At 41.0% G+C, this 10,479-nt stretch overlaps 1 protein-coding gene across 1 annotated transcript in view; it reads right to left on the bottom strand.

The window, feature by feature from the left end:
- LOC144662998 (uncharacterized) overlaps window positions 1–10,188 on the bottom strand; it is a 37,690-nt gene extending 27,502 nt beyond the window's left edge. The window contains exon 1 of the mRNA XM_078523928.1: window positions 10,049–10,188. The gene's annotated coding sequence lies outside the window, so the exon portion shown is untranslated. The remainder of the gene's footprint in view (window positions 1–10,048) is intronic.
- Between the last annotated feature and the right edge of the window lie 291 nt (window positions 10,189–10,479).

Raw genomic sequence — 10,479 nt, forward strand, 5'->3', positions numbered from 1 at the left:
AAACGCGAAAGGCGCGAACTGTCACGCGAGGAATAGCCTGCAGAACAGGCGGTTTATTTTGCGGGTCGAAGCGCGAAGTGCTAGGTTTTTATTTGCGGGTCGAAGTGCTAGGTTTTTATCAGGGCGGGAGAAGCCTTCTCCCGCCCTGGTTTTTATTTAGCGGGTCAGCGCGCTCGTGTGCGACCTCGCAATAACCCCGCAAAAAATAAACCGCCTGTTCTGCAGGCTACGCGAGGAAAAATGCGTGGTCATCAACCTTTCTCGCGTCCTTTTTAATACGCCATTTAAAAAAATCACAGGCGTCTAGTACACAGGCTATTACCTCTGAGCTATTACAGTCTTGAAAAGAGTAACTTATGCGAATACTTAGTGGTACCACCACATGCTACTAAGGGCCTGTTTACATGGAAGGCGGGTGCCCCGGCTAACCGAGTTACCCGGCTAACCGAGCTACCCTGGGCGAGCCAACTTTTCATACGTTTCCTAAGAAAATGTATTGAAGCCTTTACATGCTAGAAGGGTAACCCGCCTTGCCGGGGCACTCGGTCTACTTGCCCGGGGCACCCTTCTAGGCGGGATAGCTTTTTGCCATGTAAACGGTTATGCCCGAGCTATCCCGGCTTGCCGGGATAAGTTTTCGCGCGTGTTTTTAAACTAAATTTGAAGTTAATGGCATAAAATGTATAAATTCTGGACCCAAACAGTGCTATTTGATCAAAATTAGTTTTATCAGTCGGCTGGAAATATTTCTTTGAGCAACAGCTAATTAATTCGAAATTTTCGTGGAAATGATTATCCTAATTCACGACACAACAAATTTAATTTCAATTTGGCGGCCAAATACTGTTGAATTTCGATTGAATTTCGTCAAAAATGAACGCAGTAAATTTCTGAGAACCTGTACATCAAATTAAAATAAGTTTGAAGACGAAAAGCCTTGATTATTCAGCAAAAAGTCATATTTTTCTTCAATCATTTGGAGCTACATTGTTTTCCCACGCCGTGACACGCTTCAATGACGCTGTCTCATCTCGGGTAGAAGGGTTGTGAATTCTGCATGTAAAGGCGGGCTAGGTTTTATCCCTTCTAGCCGGGTAACTCGGTTAGCCGGGGCACCCTCCCTCCATGTAAACAGGCCCTTAGATACGCATCTTGCAAATCACTCGCAGGACGCATGACTCACGAGATCATTTCAGTTTCACAGCGGTCAATCGCAAAAATGACGTCACGACTGGTTTTCGGCGCCTCCAATCTCGAGCCCAGAGTCCATCTAGTCGGTCAGCGGTATGGGATGTACTCTGGGAAACTGGAATCGATCAGATCAATTTCAGGTCGATTTCAGGAAGAACCTTGGTCTTCCGTTTTTTATTGCGCATGCTCGTAGTTCCAAGCGGAAGTAAATTTCCCAGAACGGAAGTAAATCGAGAAAGTTGAACTACAGTATTACTGGTGTTCATTGATTCAACAAAAGTAACAATAACGTTCTGCTGTTAACAAAAGAGAGAGTTAACAAAAATGCGTCTGGTGTTTTGATTTCCTTTAGTCTCTTTCTTGAGCATTCTGCTATGTTTGTTTTAAATCAAAGGTGTTGTTAGCCTTCCAGGATTCCGTCCGTGAAGACTGCGTGCGTGTGTCCGTTGTTGTTTTGCCGAGGACAGCGAAGAAATTTACATTATACACAGCTTACAGACAAGCTATTGTTCTGTTTATAAAAAAAAATTGTTTGGCGACTTTCGCATACTTTTGTTTGGCGACTTTTGTATATTGGAAAGGCTTCTCGCTGACAGCGCACCTTTTCAGGATAGGTTGCATGTTTTCGAGCAAACAATTTTTTCCTCGTTGAATGGCGGTGATATTAATAAAGACGTTGAAGGCCACACGCACATAGGTCAACGCTAGCGCTATTCAAAAGGCGTAATTAGCATTTTGGCGACTAAGCACGTGCACACGTGTGTTATAATTTTTGTACAATTCATTTTCTTCAGCAAAACAACAACGCGTTTTGTTCAAATTCTGCGTTATTAGTTAATTATTTTGAATCGTGCACTGTCTGCCATATTCAGTTTTTCAACCGGAACGGAGATATGAATGAAAACAGTAGTTCTAGCGAGATTTGTAAGTCAACTATAAATTGAGTTTTCAATCGACCTTGTCCTTGGTGACGCCGTCGTTTGTTGTTTAAAAACTCCGTTCAGAATCGACGTTTAAAGGAAGTCCTTTTTTATTCATGGTATCTTTTACGTTCAAAGAGAAGGGAAGAATTAGAAAATACTTCATTTATTTAGAGCCATATCACGATTTCTTAGGTGTTTTTACAAAATTAAGCTGATACTTCTGAACATTTGACCATGGAAAACAAAAAAAATGTTTTTCCAGGGTTTCCGGTTTGGTTTACTTCCGGGAAGATTTTCAGACTTCCGTGTTGATTTCTATTGTTCTGTGAGGGCCAATAGAGAAAGAGAAATACATTTCAGTTTCCCAGAGTGTCTACCGGCGACTCTACCGCTGACCAACCGCTGACGGACCGCGGAGCCGGGAGACACTCTGGGCTCGAGATTGCGGCGCCTCAAATTAATCTAGGAATTTGACTAGAAAGTGTGCAAACTTTTGTAGTGAAAATTTAATGAAGAGCTGAGAAACTTAGTGGGCAGCGATGTTGTGTGGCAGACAAAAATGATTTCAGTGTGAGAGAATCGATTATCTAGTTTCCCATTTTCATTTTCCCATAAGATTTTGTATGGAGAAAATTTTGGCGGGAATTGCGCGCAGTGAGAGAGTCCCCCCCCTTACTCCTCCCCGCCACCAAAATGGGGCATGCATAACTTAAATGAGACAATCACTCACAGTCTTCCAAAATATTGTCTCCCTACATCGACATACACATGCATCCTACATTCTACGCGCGGTTCTAAAGAGGCAAGGGTCTATGGTAGCAACAACTGTAAAGCCACGCTGAATTGGCTTGTTAGAGCAAGAGCGATCGAGCTTAATTATTTTAGGTTTTTCTTTTCTGATATGCTACAGGTCCCGGTGCTCGGCCGAAAACTGCGGCCTAAATAAAAGAATAATTGTTTTGTTATTGTCGTCTACTGCATAGTGGGGCTGAAATGTAAATGTCTCTATCTAACTATCGAAGAATCTATTCGGTTAACTATTTTTTTTGTTTTCTTGTATTATATAGCCTTTGTACCATGATCAAACCGGTCACACTGCCATGTGGTCACTCAGGCTGCCAATCGTGTATTGCTCAGCTAATGGCCATCGAGGATTTGCCGATATGCCCGCTCTGCCAAGCTGTACTCCCAAGTGAGTCATCTTTAAACGTCAATTTTTCGGTTGACGGTATGACCAGCAGATACAAGGTCAAATGTACCCTATCGGGTTGTGAATGGGTGGGTACACTGGACTCTACAGAGGCACACTCCAACACCTGCGACAAGGCGCAAGTGGAATGTGAAAACCATGGCTGCAACTATGTCAATGAGAGAGAGCAGATGGCGAACCATTCTCTACATTGTCCAAAAGAGAAAATCCCTTGTGCGGATTGTGGAAGAACTATGGCAAGGGATTGCTTGGAGCTGCATTTGACTTCCACATGCCCTCTCCAAAGGGTACCCTGCGCGCTTGGCTGTGGGACTACTATGCCACGGTAAGAATTTATATACCCTGGACACTGTCTGGACGAACCAAGTTAGCTAGTTGTGGTTTGAAAAATTCGCAAGCAAATGTACAATTGCCGTACGCGTAAATGAGAAAAACGTAGAAAGAAAAAAGCAAGAAAAAAATGAAAAGCAAAAATATTACATGTATTTTATTATTACAGATGTCACTTCACCCTGCATCTTAGCGAGTGCCCAGAGAAGGCTGAGAAATGTTCAGTGAGAGGCTGTACCGTAATTGTGCGCCGCAAGGATATGAAACAACATATCACGACGGCAGCAACGACACACGCTGTACTTCAAGCAGAGGAAGTGCAACGATTGGGAAGGATGATGTATTTTGAGGTAGAATATAAATAATTATAATGATTATTTTAGTCTTAAAGTTTTTCACATTATTGCTCCGGCTGTTTTGGGCCCGAATTTAAACCAAAATCATGGTTGAAATCATGGTTGAATATTTAATTTTACTCCTGATTGGCTGAGAAAGTTACGTGATATTTTTAAGCCAAGGTTTTCACTTGAGTGTCAAAAAGGAATTGCGTTCGCTTTTGTTTTGCATAACTACGCTTAGTGATTGGCTTAAAATCTCGCGCCACTTTCTTAGCCAATCAGTAAAAGCATAACCAATCACATTTTCCCGCGCCTCGTGCTGGCTACATGTGTTTGCTTCGGGTTCTGATTGGTTCACTGGATTGTCTGTGTCCTTTGTGTTTGCCCAGAGTAATTACTTTGGTTTTGGTTTTACGACATTCAATTAAAAACTGCGCTCGAACCGCTCTATGTTTTCGATAGGGTGAAAACCATTAATTTTGTATCTCGCCGTTTTTCTTTGCTATGGTAGAAATTAATGTGGCTGGTATTGGTCCAAGGGACAAAAAGCAAATCAAAATAGCGTCTTGAACACTAGTTATTGCCAAAATTTACTCTGCCATGAGTAATGTTTACTTCTAATTATCGAAATATTTAAATCAATAAATTTTTCTTGACTTCTGTATATATTTTTACGCATAACAGGTTATACAAGGTATTGTTGGGTTTTAACGCGCACAAGCAAGCTGCTAAAAAGAGCGACGCAGCCGAGAGAGGCTTAGGGAGGAGGAGTTGAGCTGCTCTGACCTCCCATAGCAACTCGCGGCTTGAGCCGCTTAAAACCCAACATTACAGCCAGCTACGCAGGCTAGCAAACATTAGAGTGACTCGAGCGTGTAGACAGTTGAAACAAAATGGGGCGGCACTCTGGAGGCCACGCCAAGGCCCCATAGATAAGCTACTAAAAAAGAAGGAGCCTTTTGCTACAAATTTTGTTCGAAAAACGAAACAGACGAAGGTAAGACTAGATTAGACAAGGTTAGACCTCTTTAAGAAATTGTGCTAATGAATTTAGCGGCTTAAAATTGAGCACTAAAAGCAAAAAAGAATTATACCATAAATTCATTTGCTGATCTGTTGACAGAAACGCAAGCCAGACTGGGTCCTTCATGAAGTTGGCGTGTTTTCGTTTAGATGGCAAATCAGCAATTTTGCGCATATCAACGAGACCATCGCAAGCACAGCCTATCACTGTTTGAAGGGCAATCGATGGAGAGCCCTGGTAACGTACAGAAACCAGCTTCGATTGTCCCTTCAGCTATTGTCCGCTGTTACTCCAGCTACAGTTGGAGTAAGGTAAGCCAAAAAAGAGAACGAATATTTGTTAAATTTCACCGTGAAACTAACAGTGTGTGTGGAAGTTTACGAAACAAATTAAGTCTGAACGATTTTAACTCTCTTCTTAGAGGCCCATCTGTCTGATGACATAAAAAAAATTCAGATTGTATTGTTAGGAAGTTGATTCCCACCTGTGGCAAACCCGTACTGTGGAACTGTTAAAAATATATCAACAAAATCTTTCCATTTTGATATCCTTTTTATTATGACTTGTATTAAGAATAATTACATTTCTTTTACAGGATTGTTTTGATGCCTGAAACGCCTGGGGAAAAGATTTGTTCGTTTGGGCCGAAGGAAATAAAGGAAGGCGAACTAATCGGCAACATTCCAGGCTCCGAAATAGGCCAAGATCCGTCTATTATTATAAAATTTGTTGTGAGTTATTACAGCTTAAAAGAATCTCAACCGAATTAATAAGGCATGGGTCAGGCTAATTTGCGATTGAGAGGGAGGGATGGGGTGATTTAGGGTCTGATTACATGGCGAATTTCCCTCCGGAATGGAATTTTTTGCCATTATAAAGCAAATTTCAGCACAGGTTGAATTCTCTTAAACAAAACAGTAAATGATTACTCTTAAACAAATGATTACTCTTAAACAAAACAGTAAAAGATTTGGTTTTTTGAATTAATTTGTCAAAGGATTGCAGCTTGAAAAAGTTGGGTTAAGTTTTCAATTGAATTACGCAAGTTTAAAAAAATCGCTATCTATACAGGCTGTGTTTTATTAATAAGCGCAAAATATTTTAGATGTTTTTATTTGGTTATATGCCGTTAGTAAAATATTGTCCGATATTACCCGTACTTAATTCCTTCATTCGACATGAACGACGAGCAAGCAATTGTTAATGTTAAAAAAGCTTGCGTCAGTTATGTTGATCTAGGTCTAGAAAAAAATGTTCACTAGTAGAATGTCATTCACACCATTTGACTGAATGGCAGAGAAAGTTTGTCATACAATTTAAGCACGTCAGTTTCTGAATATACGTTTATTGTTAATGTTAATTGATGAAAAAACGGGTAGGAATTACAACTACCTAAAAGATGCTCAATTACGAATCAAGTCATTTCTAGAGTTTTCAATGTATCATTCTTACTTTTGGCGGGCAAGATAAGATAATTATTGGTTAGCCTTAAAAAAGTGATTTTAAAATGGTTACCATTCCTAAAGATAAGTTAAGATAGTAGTAGACAAATATTGTAAATAAAACGATAAACATGGGATTCAGAAGGTAAGCGCTGCATGGTTAATTTACTATGCTTATAGAAAATAGCAGTTTTAATAAAAATAAATATTTCATTTTGAATTTTGATTCCGTTGCCTGGAAGTGGGGCGCTTGAATGAGGGGGAAAAGAGATAGACCATTTAATGGAGCGTTTGATATGGCGGGAAAATGAGTTTTAAAATATGACAAATAGACATGGTCAAACAGTGGGATGTGGAAGAAAAAATAGAGTCCTTTCATTCTATTTTAACTTTCCCCTTTATGAAAATATGCCTCGGCTGACGAAAAGTTTATTGCGCGCGGGAAAAAAAGACACTCTCATCATTTACCTCTAAAGACTTTGAATATGCCGCAGAAAGAAGTGAACTTAAGCGTTTTTATAAAAAGAAGAAGAAATCTTTCGTTGATGACAGTTCATTTACGCTGAAAAATTGTGACGATATTGCCTTATGATCTTGTACTTTTAAGTGCGGCAAAAATATTATTGCGCGCGGGAAAAAAAGACGATCATAATTTACCTCTTATAGACTAACAAAAACATTTGTTTATGAAAGTTTAACGCGCGCAGATCAGCAATAAATTTATATTTACGCTGAACAATTATGATATTCCGTTATCACGTACTTGTACTTTGGTATAAATTCCGAGTAGAGGGTGATACACTTGGATATTCTTATATGGAGGATAAACGAGCTGACAACCGGAAACTAAATTCGAGGACTTCGAGATTCGTGCTCGGATGTAGTAGATCGAGCACGTTTTTCCTTCTGGGTAATAGAGGAAAACTGAGTAAGACAACGGTCGAACACGTATTTGAGTCGAGTTCGATTTTCACTTTCAGACTCGAGCATATTCGTACTCGATAAACTTACATGTCGAGTACGACATATCGAGGTGGATACTCGAACTGACATTCGTATACGGGTTTCGAAAGTCGAGTACGGTTGCCCAGGAACAAATATTGATCCATAAAATGCAAGTAGTTTACATTTTCACGGAACATTTCAGATCTTGTCCTTCCAGGGCGAACATTTTAGAGCCTAAAGCATATCTTGCAAATAGAATTGAGCCAAAACAAACTGAACTAGCACAACATGTGGCAGAGTACAGATTTAGAGGTGTCATTCAACTTTACAAACGGAAACCACGCAGCGCGGACTAATGACCTCTAGACACTTAAATGGCCACAATCTTACGGCTCTATTCAATACATAAAGCCTCCAAATAATAACAGTACCCTCAGAAAGAAGTCAGAAGCAAACAAGGTCGAAAGACCGAACTCAACATAAAACGGCAAAGTTTACAAATGTCACGAACGTAGGAGTCGTGTAGGCCCGTCACTTTTATTTTCCATTGATCCAGAGTTTCTATTATTTCCTCACTTGTCTGGACTGCTCCTGACTGTCCTGACACCGTGTTCTCCACTGACGCGTGCTTATCGGGATGTGGTGGATTGTCGCAGTCTCAATATTTTCACGTACAGTTTCCTTCAGTGGTCCTTGCCCGATTTTTAGAGTTTCATCTTTTAGAAGCGCTCGCCATCCTAGTTGCTCTGCGTTTGTGGGGCCATCTGTGGGCCGGTTGCCGCATTCAAGTATTCTGCGATAACGCTGCGGTGGTTCCTGCTTCACTTCAGGATCAGTCGCTAGCCGCTCTTTTGCAGCCTCCCATGACTTTGAACTACGCGCAGTTCATTTATCGGGCGAAGAGAATCGCGCCGCAGATTTATTGTCTCGCTGGCATCTTGACAGTAGTTTAGGGGCACGTTTCCGTCAACTTCCCGTGTTCTCAAGTTTGAGTTTGGTCTCCGTACCGCACGATTTCTTTACCGTTTATGACTATTAATTTTTCTATTCTTTGTTAGATCGTGATCTTCGAGATCTGTGGCGAGATTTAAAGGTCACTCGCAAGGCCGCCTTCGCGTCAGGCTAGGAACACACAAGAACCATCTCACGCAGTGGCGGACTTATTCATTGTTTTGTTTACATTTTTCGTTCGATTTTCTACCGGCTACGGTTGACACTATTTGTTTGTTTTGTCAATTTTTGAGTAGATCCTTAACACTAGCCTGCGAACAGGCTCCCGAGTGGGGTTTCAGCGAGCGAAGCGAGTGGAGTTACGCGAGCGAAGCGAGCGGAAGAGCGGGGCCTGAGCCCCTCAGGCCCCGCTCTTCCGCTCGCTTCGCTCGCGTACGCCGCTCGCTTCGCTCGCGTAACTCCACTCGCTTCGCTCGCTGAAACCCCACTCGGGAGCCTGTTCGCAGGCTACTTAACACCAGCTTCGGTGCGTAATTATCTTAGTGGTGTCAAGTTTTAATATTTGTACTGGTACAAGTGTTTCACACACTAAAACGTTGCTAATAGTTAACCAAAAGGAACTCATTTCGTGACAATTGATTATTTCTGCTGAGTTGCACAATTTAGAATTTTAACATTCAATGCAGGTGTGAAGTGATATTTACAAGTTTTTTTGTAGCCTGTTGCGAAATTACTTCCGGTGGAAGCAGTAAATAAACACTAAACGTTTTTGCTTCTGTTCAGAAGTTAATGCATCGCCATTAGAAAAAAAAACAGCAACTGTTTTACTGGAAATGTAGTCGTTAGAAATGGCATGTGTAGCCGTAACGTAAAGAATAACGCGAGGAGAAGCGGCTTTTGGTAATATCCAAACGAAAATTTACTTCTCAATGTGGGGTTAAAATTGCGTGACGAGACAAAAGGTAACTCTGTCGTGCGTAACCTTTATCGGGAACCCTGCATTAAGCCCAGTAGAAATCTTTCTAACTCGAAAGGAAACAACTATTTCGATTAAAGGCAAGCGTCATATGAGTCGCAAAGCGCCCAGCCGTCGCGACTGACAAATACAGCGTTTCCTCCGCGAAAATAAAAAAAATGCTTGAACTGACAGACGTTTGAATTCTTCCATGATATGTTCGAACAACAATGCCCAGGATAAACCTTCTACTCATACTAACTTCATGCAAAAAAGTCGATATCTCGAAGAGATCTTTGATTCTATTCTGACGTATTCATTTATGCGAAACCAAAATCTTCTTCGCATCGTCACGCAACGTTCTCTACCCCGTGACGAGCCACGTTGACGAGCCACGTTTCGTTTGATAACTTTTAGTTTCTACGTTCTGTAATCTGCTATATATGATGCTAGACAAGAGAACAGGATATATACTATTTCTACAATGTAAATGATATTTTCAGAGATCTTTTCAGAGCTATGTCCACGTAAACGAATGTTAATAAAATTGCTTCATCGATCATTTCTTTCGGCTGCAGAGGGTTTTTAAGTCAGTTTCTTTTCAAAAACCTTGAACATATAGTTTATATTGTAATACAGAAAGTTTTATTCTTCAAGAGCAACGACACCAAACGAATCACAACCCGAACTACTTTTCATCGGCCCCGTATGAACGCTTATAAACAAAATAAATACGTACCTAAAACTCCTGTCACATTGTCTACTTATCGGCGTGACCCATAGGGAAGGTGTTATACATCGGTTAAAAATGACGCGGGCAAACGATTTGCACAAAACTGACCTGAGTAAAGTTGGTATACCATCCAACAGACTGGCGAAAGTTGAATTAAATGCGTCAGAAGTTTCTAAGAAAGTGATTTGCCGCGTGACGGCCCTCGTGACAAGACTGAAATAGACAATGATCTCCACGTGACATACCGACGGCGAAAGCGAAAAAGTTCTTCTTTTAAGAAGCGACTCCTGGCTTCGCGATTAGCAGAAAGGGTATATATTTCATGTTAGGGTACTGTGTAGAAGCCAATAGAAGGCAGGGGCATGTGTCACTTGATGACGGTTGCCATGAAAACCATCCCAAACTAACAAGGAAAATGAAAAGAGCCGCCTACTTTG

The sequence above is a fragment of the Oculina patagonica genome, chromosome 8 (genome assembly GCF_052425735.1).
Source record: "Oculina patagonica isolate OP01 chromosome 8, crgOcupat, whole genome shotgun sequence".
NCBI lineage: Eukaryota > Metazoa > Cnidaria > Anthozoa > Scleractinia > Oculinidae > Oculina > Oculina patagonica.